This window comes from Pyxicephalus adspersus, chromosome 1 (genome assembly GCF_032062135.1).
Source record: "Pyxicephalus adspersus chromosome 1, UCB_Pads_2.0, whole genome shotgun sequence".
In the NCBI taxonomy this organism is placed as follows: Eukaryota; Metazoa; Chordata; class Amphibia; order Anura; family Pyxicephalidae; genus Pyxicephalus; species Pyxicephalus adspersus.
Genome location: NC_092858.1, coordinates 169,699,635 through 169,712,531, shown reverse-complemented (window position 1 = coordinate 169,712,531; position 12,897 = coordinate 169,699,635). Strand labels below are relative to the sequence as shown.

General features: G+C 39.1%; 1 protein-coding gene across 1 annotated transcript in view; it reads right to left on the bottom strand.

The window, feature by feature from the left end:
* Window positions 1–4,409: 4,409 nt before the first annotated feature.
* GJA8 (gap junction protein alpha 8) overlaps window positions 4,410–12,897 on the bottom strand; it is a 13,133-nt gene continuing 4,645 nt past the window's right edge. Inside the window, exon 2 of the mRNA XM_072398341.1 lies at window positions 4,410–7,358. The gene's annotated coding sequence lies outside the window, so the exon portion shown is untranslated. The remainder of the gene's footprint in view (window positions 7,359–12,897) is intronic.

Here is a 12,897-nt window from a genome sequence, read left to right as displayed (position 1 = left end):
ACTTCTCTTGTCTCATACCCCGGGTGTAATTCTCAGTATCTGTTCGTATTCCGTATGTATGGACTCTACACAGTACAAATTCTCTTGTCCTGTACCCAGGTGTAATTCTCGGTATCTGTTGTTATTCTGTGTGTATGGACTCTGCACAGTACCACTTCTCTTGTTTTGTACCTTGGATTTAATTCTCAGCTTCTGTTCCTATTATGTATGTATGTATGTACTCTGCACAGTACCACTTCTTTTGTCCTGTTCACTTGGTGTAATTCTCGGTATCTTTTCTTATTCTGTTTGTATGGATTCTGCGCAGTACCACTTCTCTTGTCCCATTCCCCAGGTGTAATTCTCAGTATCTGTTCCTAATCCGTGTGTATGGATTCTGCGCAGTTCTTCTTTCCTTGGCCTGTACTGGGGGTGTAATTCTCAGTATCTGTTCCTATTCTGTATGTATGGACTCTGTATGATTGTGCCCAGAGAGGGGCAGATGACCAGACAAGTCTGACAATGCTGCTTGGGAATGCAGTGAAGCGAAGTCAGCATTGGCAGTTTAAACACAAAGTTCCGATGGGGGGCTTTGACTGCGGTACCACCATGGCTCACCAATGTCAACCAGTCCTCAAGTGCCCGAAGCACCCATCAGCCTTAAAACAAATTAGGACAGTCATAATCCCTTTTGTACAGACATTTGGTTGCAGTTCAGTTTTTCAGACTCTCCATAAATTGATTCCATTGGCCCTGGATCACCCAGGTTCTCCCATGATAGTCTATCTTCTCCAATCTTGGAGAACATTAATAAATCAGGCCATTGCCTCAGGTTGGTCCACTGCTCACAGCCCTTCCATAGACATCCAGCCTCCTCAGCAAATGTTTGCAAAGACTTTTTACAAACAGAGCTAAACTTTTCTGGATGTTGTGCGGTTGAAAATGAATGTCAAAAATAGAACTCCTAATTATGCGCTTATTTAATCAAACCCTTATTTAAAAAACAAAAAATTGCGAGCATGCAGCTTTTTATTGCAGAGGGGACAGAAGAAGTCTCTCCTTCGATAAAACAAACTTACCTGCTTGTTCTCAATCTATTCCATAATACACAATACCTACGTACGCCCGGATTATACTCTGAGCTGCACATGCACAGATCCAGCCGTTCCTCGGTAATGAGCATCAATTGCGGCACTGGACTCACGTCAATGCAGCCTGCTCAATCAGGATGGCCAAAACCACAAACCTGGATGATGGTTGACAATCTGAACTTAGCCTAACAGATATTTTTCTGAACTTGCACAATTTTTTAAAGATATTACACCCGGGGAACCGGGGAACTGTTTTTTGTAGACATGTACTCAATATAGTTTTTTTGCCCTGATATAATTTAAGGACCCATTACTTCCAATGCCTGCATAGTAATGTGAGTTAAATCCAATTATTTATTGCTTATGAACCAAAAAAAGATTTATTTGAATCCCCTATGCATGGAAGCTCTGTATAGCAAGATTCAGGATATCTGTCCTTTGGAATAAATGACGGCATCTAATCAGGGCTGACAAATACTATTAGATTTAGGAGGTTTGGGACGCCTTTTGGTTGACCCACTTAGCTGCTCACAGACTCACCTTTCCTCTTTCCCCCCAAACCTTCTACTTTCTCTCCTACTTTTTCTCTTTATTTTCTTTTTTATTTATTTTCTATTTTATTTATTTTCTTATTTACTCCCCCATATCCATCTGTTCCCTCCTGAATCAAGGCATTGGCCCCAAATTATTTAATCAATCAAGTGAACAAGAACAAAAAGCCACATTCCAATATTCGAGGATTCATTTAGAAGAACAAGAACAGAGAGCTTCTGAAAAGCGGGACTTTCAAACGATTACGAATAAGTACAAAATCATAAAAGAAGTAAATCATATAAGAACATTTTATTTCAACCATTTTAGAACAATGTGTTACAATAAAAATAGATCAGCATTATTATAGCTATGGTTAATAGATCTCAATTTTATCAGTAACCTTTGAAACAATAAATCATCCCTTCAAATGGAAAATCTCTCACAAAGTCATTGTACAGTGGACACAGCTCTAATCCAGTTGGGGTTTCACAATATTTACCTTTCTGGGGGGGGCGAAGAGGGGGGTGGGTTCATTCAACACGTTTCACAGCAATTTTAGCTGCTTCCTCAGGAATGATTGGCAGAGATCATGGCCCTGATTTATTAACGTTCTCCAAGGCTGGAGAGAATACTCTTTCACCAGTGAAGCTGGGTGACCCAGCAAACCTGGGATGGATCTGGTCCAGGATTAAAAACATTTGCTAACAAATAGTTAATGACTTAAAGGAAATCCATTCCAGGTTTGCTGAATTACCCAGCTTCACTGATGAAAGTGTATTCTCTCCAGCCTTGGAGAACTTTAATAAATCAGGGCCCATATATCCATATATAACAATAAAGGATAGGATAACAAAGGTGAAACTGTAGTTTTAAGATTACACAGTACAGATGTAGCAATGTTGGGGGCACAGAGGCTGAATAACATATTTTACATGCTTTAAGCGTTAGAAATCATCGAAGCAGAAGTGTATCCAGAATTGAAGAGTTCTTAGATCCCATCCAGATAAAGATGAATCCCCAATCAAAGGAAATAAAAAGCCCAGATAGGTAAATATTGTGGAACCCCAACTGGATTAGAGCTGTGTCCACTGTACAATGAATTTGTGAGAGATTTTCCCTTTGGAGAGGTGATTTATTGTTTCCAAAGTTACTGATAATATTGAGATCTATTACCCGTGCCATATTGATGGTGATCTGTTTTTATTGTAGCACAATGTTTTAAAATGGTTGAAATAAAATGTTCCTACTGTATATGATTTTATACCTAAGTAAGCCCTTGAAAGTCCCGCTTTTCTGAACTTCTCTGTTCTTGATTCTTCCATTCCACTTCCACTCTAGCCCAATTGGCAATTTGAGTTTATAATCTACAAATTGGTTCTATGTTCTTCTGTCATTGCCTTATTATAATTACACAATCGATTTTACTGATTTGCAGGACATTTGTGAAATGGATCTCCTGCTGTAACTCAGCTTTGGTGTTATTATGTCCCTGCTCGATATGGCTTCATATGTTAATTTTCTTCCTGGCCTTTGTTATCTGTATGTCTTTTTTATCTTTGAAAATCCTTAATAAAAGTAAAAAAAAAAAAAGGAGATTTAGAAAGCCCCTTTACTTGATTTCCGCAGAGCCCTCGATCCCCCCAGAGCTTTCTTTGATTGGGTCCTTCACTGTCCTGTAACCTGCTATCATCCCAGGTGCCGCCATCTTCGTTAGTCTTCTTTCTTCTTCTGGCTATGTCACCGAATTTCACACTGCACGGGTGCAAAATCGAGTGACGTAGCCCACTGTAAATGTGTGCCGATCTCAGTGTGCATTCTGGGCATGTGCAGAAGAAGCAGCCAGAAGCCTCCTGGGATTCCGTGCCGATGCCATGGCTCTGTGCTCCTATTCTGTCTTTACCGCCACGGCAGTAAGGGCAGAAGGCGAGGGGCTTCCCCTTATTTTTTAAAAAAAAAAGGTTTTACCCTCCCTAGCAGTAACCCCAAGTGTGACTCGGGGTAGAAAAAAGTTGCTAAAAGCGGTAACCCCGAGTCACACTCGGGGTAGGTAAACCTATGGGAAGGAAAGTAAATGGATCGCTTACCTTATCCGTCGGCGTCCCGCGTCGTCCATTGCTGCGATCTCTGTCCTCTTCTTCTTCTGCACCCGAAGAGTCACCGGGGGAGCAGGCGGGGCGGGAAATTCAAAATCCATTTATATTGCATTCAATACAAAATAACTGTATTGAATGCAATACATCAGATTTATATGTGTAAAATCAGTACATTGTTTTCAAGAACATTTATTTTACAGTATATATAATAGTATGAGTATAATATGTATTTTTTTTAATTTAAAATTTAATTTTTGTTTTAAATATATAGATTTTTTAATTTACTCAATTTATTTTTTTACATGATTTTGTGTTTCAAACTTTAATTTACTCTATCTACTTTACTTTATTAAATACTAATATATTATACTGTAAAATAAATTTTCATGAAACACAATATACCGCTTTTAGACATATAAAACCGCAAAGAAATGAACCCCTAGGGAGGTTAAAGAACACAAAATAAAGATAATTTTTACTTTATATAAAGGGATTTCTACCCTTTTATGTAAAGTACAAATTTTGGTAATAGGTTCACTTTAATCGAAAAGTATCTGACTCATTTGGACAATGCTGCTCCCCATAATTCTCAGCTATGCATTCTGGCGCATTGCTTATTGCATCATTATATGAAATTGTATAGGCAAGCATAAGTTTGAATCCAACCAATAACTTTTCTCTAATTTCATAATGATATAAAGAAGGCCACACATTCAGAAACAATGAGCTTTATTAATAAACATGTACAAACAGAGGTTATCTTTTGTTGTATGTTCAAGTTAACAAGCCTCATCCAAAAATGTTCCCATCAACCCCTCCAAACTTCACATTCTGAGATGGCCTTTGTAAGGCACAAATGGAAGCTCACTGATATCGGAACTCACGGTACAAGAAAGTTGTATTTCTCACAAAAAAAGGAAATCAAGAGATAGCATTACTATGCCGATGGCCATCAGTGCTTTGCAGTTGTGCTGTTCTAGAACCTTGTTCCTATAGTCCAGTCTGAGGCTGCTGGTTGTAAACATTGAGAAAAATCTCTAAATATTATTTCATTCTGTATTAAATATTGAGGTACTAAGGGTCGTGTGCCTCATGTAAACCCATAAAACTGTGTACATTGTTCCTGATTTATCAAGATGGAATATCCTCCAAGGCAAGCTGAGCAGAACCTGAAATTTGTGTGATGAGACCCTCCAATGGTTCTGGTCTAAGATAGAAATTTCCTTCTCATTGAGGATTTCCTTTCACTTCCTGTTGTATGTCCAAGACAGGATGTAAAGGGAACCCCCCTCCCCCCAGAAGGACATAAACAGCCACAAAAGTTAATAATATATATTTTACTCCTTTGTGATATGCAGTACTATTTCTAACTTCCCAGTGCATTTGAATTTCAGAACTGCGGTGGTCCTCCAGAAAAGGTGTATTTGTGCTTTTTAGTGCACAATGCCAGATGGCACATGGGACTGATACCCATATATGTTAATGGACCCTAAGGCAGGTGAAAATGACACTGGATTTCTTAAAAAGTATTATACCAGAGACCATTTCAGTTTTGCTGGACCACCCAGGTTCACCTATCTTCTACAGTCTTGGAGAGCTTTAATAAAACATTAGTAGCTCAGATGCCATTTCTTGCATGCCTTAAAGTGTACCAAAACTCAGAATTTTCACTTTCCATAAAAAGTGAGAACCCTTTTATGTAGTGTAAAAAAATCTTTTCTTTTAAGGTGCAACACCCTTTTTTTTTTTAAAAAAAAAGGGTGCAGCACCGCCCCCTAATTCTCTGCCGCCTAGGTGGCAGGAGCGCAAAGCCTTCGGGGATACCTACACCAAGCATCCCGGAAGACTCTTGGGCGCTCATTCTGCACATGCCCGAGATGCAGAAGAAGCCTTTTTGCTCAAAGAGAAACATTTGCCAATCTCACGCATGCAGTTTTTTATCCTACATCACCGGATCTCACGCCTGGGTCGGGTGATGAAGGATGAAGAACCTGGAAGAGAAGACAAAGATGGTGGCGCCCGAGACGACACGGGACCCGATGCTGGACACCCCTGAGGTCATCGGACTGCCCTGCGGAATTGAAGGTAAGTGTGTTTTTGATTTTTAGTTTTCAGTATAGTTCCTCTTTAAGTAAAATTGCCTTAAACAATATTGCAGCTTGATAAATCGAAACCATTGAGGGTGAATTTGGCCCAGTTTAAAAAATAAAAAGCAAGACATTGTTTTAAACAGCAAGGTTCCTAACTATGCTAAATACATACAATGGGTTTTAGGGGCCCACTCCCGTCACTGTCATGCAGCACGACCAGATGGAATGCAACTGGAGCAAGTTTTTTTTTACCCTGGCTCAGACCTGCTCAACCTTTAGAAGCTGTGTGCACACAGACCGAGGATTTATCATTGTGCACGTATACCTAGAAGCTACAGATAGGGACACTGAATTAGTAATGTGGAGTAGTCCACTCAATATAGAAGCCTGCTATCTTAAATAATCCATTATGGTGGCATCCTTGGTGCAGGTAGATGGCCTGACTACTAGGGAAGCATAATGGAGGACATGGTAGGGGGCTCCTGGTGGAATGGAAGCATGGGTAGGGTGGCACATGTGGATTTCCCCACTTTATATACCACTTGGGATCAGGTGGGGTTTATTTAGGCACTGGGCTGGTAGCAAACGTTTCAGATACTGCTAATTTATGTTGATCTTTAATTTTTAACCCATTTATTAATAATGTTTTTTCCATGAATGGATCTCCCCTGTGGATCCTGCTTGGTGATCTGACTCCATGGCCGAAGGACATCACTACAGACAACGATCAGCGGAATTCTTTGCCCATGCTTTCGAAATAAAGGTAAAGTCTGATGCCACTGGTCAGAAATGTGGACTTCAAAAGCTCTGGAACTCCTTGATAGCCACAAGATTGGAAAGAAAGTTTTGGAAGTTTTTCCTTCCACCTCATCTTTCCAAGCTGGTGTTTGACAAAACAATGGCGGCTGCACACAAAACGCTGTAGTAGGTCAGAGATCGCAGGAGAACCAGCCCTGGATATGATATTTTTTGAGGTCCTAATTATTTTTGAATGTTAATATTTTTTTTGTGGACATGAAGGAAGTATTTCTAGCAGCATAAAGGTGACATCATTACATTAGTCAAAATTATATCGGAAATGTACAATAGACCCCTCTCCTCCTTGCAATGCCCCAACCAAACTCCTAAAGTACAGTACAGCAAAAAAGTTTTAGGTCTGCTTTAGCAGAGGTTAATGGAATATCACAGCTTGGCCCAGTCCAGTTTGCATTATTACCTTCTCTGTATCTCAATACCATTGGTGCAACTCTAAAAAAAAAAAGGGAGATTCAGCCTCTGATAGACTGGAGTCTTAAAAGGAGCCCGGATAATACATTGATTGTCAGATTTTAAATACAATGTCTTTATCAGTCTTTAAAAGGTTGCGTTGTTCAGCTTTTTTCTTGCACCAGTCAAGACAAGAATTGGTGTGAATGTAAACATGCCTCGCCCCTGAGCTTCCAGTGAAGTTCCTATGGAGGGGCGTGTACATGCCGGCCCCTGAGCAGGATACTGGGAAAGAAGGGCTGACCCCATGGGCTGGTAAAGGAGAAGGCTACGAGAAGATGGACACTTGACACAGAGAAGATCATCTATAAGAGAGAAGTACACAGCACATGTCACTGTTACACAATAGTTCTCATTACTTATAAACAATAAACGTCAGATCTATGCCATTTATGCCTTTTGGGTTTTTAAATTTACAAATTAAAGCATTTTCTTATATGATTGATAAGTGCAAGTAATACATGTTAATTAAAATCCTTTAAATTCTGCATGATATCAGGAATTAGGTCAGGGCTACAAAACATCCCTGCGGTGTTATGTAGAACAGGTGAAAGAGAGATGTTCTCTAATTATAACACACTTCAGATCCCACCGTGACAATGCTTATCCCCCATCAATACAATGCAATGGGTGAGCATTGGCACACTAGAACAAAATTTGGGTCCCTTGCAGAATCACCAGGACAAAATAAAAGGAAAAAAGAAAACAAACACAGCCACCATATCTAACGACTGGTAATCTTTAAATATAAATCCTAAAGGGTTTTAAGACCAAAAATAAACACTGATAATCTCATTAGTGGCCCAAAACAAATAAATAGCCCCAGTCTGCGCAGAAAAAAAAAAATGGTATAGTACACACATAAAATTATGCATCTGTCGGGGCACAGGACCAGTTTTAGGGTGCAAATTAGGCAATTGCTCAATAATCCCAATTTATCCAGGGCCACAACCAGCAGTTGGCAGGGGTAAGGGAGCTGAAATGCACATGTCCAGGCACAGGGAAAGTTTAAAGGAGGCAAACTAAGCTAATGCCCCATGCTCCCACCTTCTCAAAGGCCCCAGCTGACAGATTAGCAATATTGTGCATTTATGGCCCTATCTTTATTTTTTCCCAGATCTCCATTTTGTCTAAAACCATCCCTGACATGGCACAAGCAGTCTAAACCAATGACCGACTTCCAGATGCATTGTGGGAGACTGATATAATGTAAAACTTATTTATCCAGCCTTTATCCAGAACTTTAAAGGAAATAATTATTTATGAAATCCTGTACCCCCCAACATGACTTTGGTTATTCTTTAACTTGCCAAAGGTTTTCTAATTCTGCGCAGTACACCTCTTTAAAAGCTCCATGTGGCTCCTGGTAGCACGCCACTTGGCCGCTTCCACCTCTGCACTGGTTCTTAAAGAATGCACATCTGCAAATTTTACATCGGCAGGTGGTGCTACTGAACCCGCCATTACCACCGGCCTTTATTCTCTATGGGCTGCCGTGGGGGAGGCATCACATGTAGCACCTCACCAAAAGAATCAATTCAGGGGTATAATAAAGCAAACTCACTATCGGTGAAAACAAAGCCCAGTTTTGCAATTTAATAACCCCCAAAACACCATACAGCTGAACAGATGGAAGCGCTATTACCAACTTTTGGGTCTATTTCCAGGTTGGCCCCTGGACAACAAGATAACATCATCACATGCAGAATTATTGTCCAATGCACAAACATGTGACATAGGAAGCTGAACCGGGAATCACTGGACTTACCTACCTGGCTACGCCCCAGGTGTATAAAAAAATAAGATCAAAACAAAATCCTCATGCAGTTCATGCATCCCCAAATGCAGCTAAAATGAAAAATGTGTCTCTATCAAAAAATTACAGTAGGATATTTCTATTTTTTTATTGATATGGAACCGGTATTTATTTCATTTTAATTTTCTGGTGCTCTTTTCCATTGTTTTATACACTCGAATGTGTCTGTGGTCAGAGCTCCTGTAAAAACATTGCAGTCTGGCCCTTCTGATACGCTGAGCGCAGCAAATGTTTCTATTGTTCATGAAGCACCCGATGGGTATGCATTAAAATCCTAGAGACAGACTACAAAAACACCCTAATGTGTAACCGGACTTATAAAAGGCTCAGAGCTATGCGCTCTTTTCTCTTTTCACTGAATAGTTTTTTTCTATAAATTCACATACTGAGAGGATAAAGCTTTAATCTTCTGGAATGAAATGTGGCAAAGACCCAAATCCACAGTCAAAACCACAGCAAAAGGGACATTTACTAATTTGATACATTGGTCTGATTTAATAAAGCTCCCCAAGGCTGGACAGGATACACTTTCATAAGTGAAGCTGGGTGATCCCACAAACTTGGAATAGATCTGGTCCAGGATTCAAATCCATTCCAGGTTTGCTGGATCACTCAGATTCACTGATGAAAGTGTATCCTCTCCAGCCTTGAAGAGCTTTAATAAATCAGGCCCAATGCTGGGTATGTTTGGTAATCATGCAAAACTGAAGCTTGCTCAGCCAGTTTTTTAAAAAGAAACTTTTTAACACTGCTCGCTATCTCCATTGTCACCACCCACTTCCATGGCCAACATCACCCAACCATTTCCGGATAGCCCAGTCTGTCATTGACATGACCCCTGGACAAGGTGTTTTCATGAACCCTAGGCTCACAGTACTGCTGAACTGAATGGGTCTGATTTATTAAAGCTCCCCAAGACTGTAGATGATAAACTATCATGAGTAAGCCCCTGAGATCCTTTAAATCTAGAAAGGATTTCCTAAAATAGTTTGCCATTATTTGGCAAATGTTTTCAATTCTGGGACAGATCTATTCTAGGTTTGCAGGATCACACAGGTTCACCTATGATAGTCTATCTTCGCCAGTCTTGGAGAACTTTAATAAATCAGACCCAATGCAATGATATGATGATGCAACGACATGGCATTCCATTGAGGGGGTGTTCAGTTTTGTATTAGGACCTCCCAGCATTGAAATTAGGATATGTGTATGTATTTAGGCAAATATAGGTATATGTATTTAGGAAACTAAAATAAATGTGGGAGAGGAAGGTTTTAGAGAGGAGAGTAGGGGACTATGGGGTTTATGTGGCTGGATTCTAAAATGTGTGTTAAACATGCCCCATTCCCCATCGTAAAATGTCTTCTAAAAAGGACCATGGTCTCTTGAGAGATCCCCCTAGGGGCTACCATTCTTCTAATTTTCAGGGCTTTTCCACAACTCTTATTTAAAACTCCAAACATCATATACTTCTAGGGGGACATCGGGATCCTACTGACCCCCTAAATCCTCCCTAAACATCTAACCGACCTAAATTTCCTGAAAGGACTCCAACATTTCTCCTATCAATTAGAGTCCCTCGCAAAGTTACATTCCAAGTAATTATAAGCTTCCATGCCTGGGCACAACCCCTGGTATTTCATTGAGGATTAATCATCTAGTATCACCCTAATAATGACTGCTTCTTAAATTTACCTCTGAAGAAGCCTAGGAAAAACGCGTCGGGTTACAAGAAGTCTAACAATACTAAGACATTACTAGATTTTTCTGTCTAGGCATTCAGTCCACACCCCATGATGTTGTAATGAGGAGCGGACTCAGTATTTGTATGATTATATATTATACATTTTGCCTTACTTTAAATATATACAATATACCTAGCCTTTAGTCCCCTACTTTTCCTTTAATTTATTTATTCCTGTATTGATACTCAAGGGGTGGCAAACCTTAATTTTAACAAAGAAAAACTAGGAGATCAATCACACAATATTCCTAATTGAGAAATTAAAACAATGTGGGAGAAGAAGGTTTTAGAGCGGAGAGTGGGGAACTATGGGGTTCATGTGGCTGGATTCAAAAATGTGTGTTCGACATGCCCCATTTCCTGGCCGAAAATGGCACCATTTTTAGATCAATGACTAAGATTTAGAGAATGTTTCCACATTCAATTCTCACTATAATTGAGTATAACGAACTAAAGGTATTTTCTATAGGACCCCCAGCCCTCATCCCAAACCTATACCCATCTTTGCCCCATTCCTGTTAAATATTGACTGTGCATCTTGATAACACGCCAAAATTCTTCTGGCTTGGCCCGGGTTTAGGCTCTACCTTCCCGATTTATTCTTACTGGCAATTGACACCCAGTGCTCTGGTGGGTATACTATGCTAGCACATGCCTGGTCAGCCGGGTTGTACAGAGCCACTTTATAGCAATCAGGTGGGTAAAAATGGGGAGGTGGACTGGAAACTAAAAGGTCCTAAAAAAAGGGCAACTACACTTTAAATCCTATTTTATTCAGGAAGAGTGGGAAATGTTGAAGCAGAACTAAATCCTTGATACTTACATGCCACTGTTCCCTCTCTGGGAATCACCACCATCTTTCTTCCCTTCCTGAAGATGATCTTCGGACAGCTTTTTTGCCAGATACCAAGAGCGATCAGGCAGGTAGGAGAGATTAATTCAGAAGAGACTTTGCCTGTCCCTTTTGTTCAATAATGACCAACCTGATCGGGGTTTTTAAAAAGTTCTGCTAAAGCTATTTCTGTATGTGACCCCTAAATTGGAGATTTCCCCCACTTTTGTTTCTGCATCACTTGTATAAGAAATGGCGGCCTCTGGGATGCAAATACATATCTCTGCAATAAAAACTGGACCTGACTCTTTCGTTACACACACCATGCCTGGCAGCCCATTAGCGTGCATTGTGCTGGCATTGTCTGGGTGCATGGAGTGCCATTAAGAAAGAATGCAGACTCATGCATTCTGGTAACGTGAGTATTATAACAATACAAATGTTTGAGCAAGGCCTATAATGACCTAATTATCTAGGTTGGAAAAAATATATTTAGTTTAACCATAAGCAAAACTAGGTAGGTAAAAGTAAAAAAAATGCAAAAAAACGTATTATTACTATTTAATGTACAGCGCTGCATAATATGTTGGCACTATATAAATCCTGTTTATTAATAATAACAATAATAATAATAATAATTTTATATTCAGGTTCCAGAAGTCTCGCGCTTTGCTGACACTACTAGACCTCAGGGATCCAGAAAAAACTCAGGATATCAATTCTCCTGAAAATACATCACTGTCCTGCCATATGAAATCCTCAGCTTTTTATTAAATTTCCATAATGCAGAGTTTTGACCATAGGGGTAGATACATAAAAGGGCCTTGCATGTCAATTCAAAGCCCACTCTTAACATACATAACGCTGTACATAAATTTTTAAAGTATTTTTTTCAATAGCATTTTTAATTTATTTTGACAAAATATAAATTTTTTTTATATGCATTTTATGGTGTTGGAGCTCATAAAACACACACTTGGTGTTTTTTACATATGTTTTACATGTAGTTCTATGCATTACTATGTAAAGAGTGTGTTATGGAAGCTGCAGGACTCTTTAAAACAGCACAGTTGAATCTAATAGCATGGCTGTCTATAAGTTTTAAGAAGGGTAAAATAAAAAATAACTAAATGCTTCATGAAAACACACGGTAATGTATAAAAATGAACAAAAAAAAAATGTGAACAAATGTAAAAAAAATTTTAAAAAAGCTATATAATTAAGCATTGACAGTTTCCTTAATAATAACATCTGTAAAAGTATCTTTAAAAGATGAATGCCAGTGGTTGCATTTCAATATTTTTTCTGCCTAACATAAATGGGTCTTCATTTTTAACAAATCAACAAAATTTCAACCTTTTAGTTACAAAAAGGAAAAGGATCCGAATAATTTATTTATACTACTTTCTTACTTATTATTTCTACATTATAAATAGTGTTTTTTATTTTTTT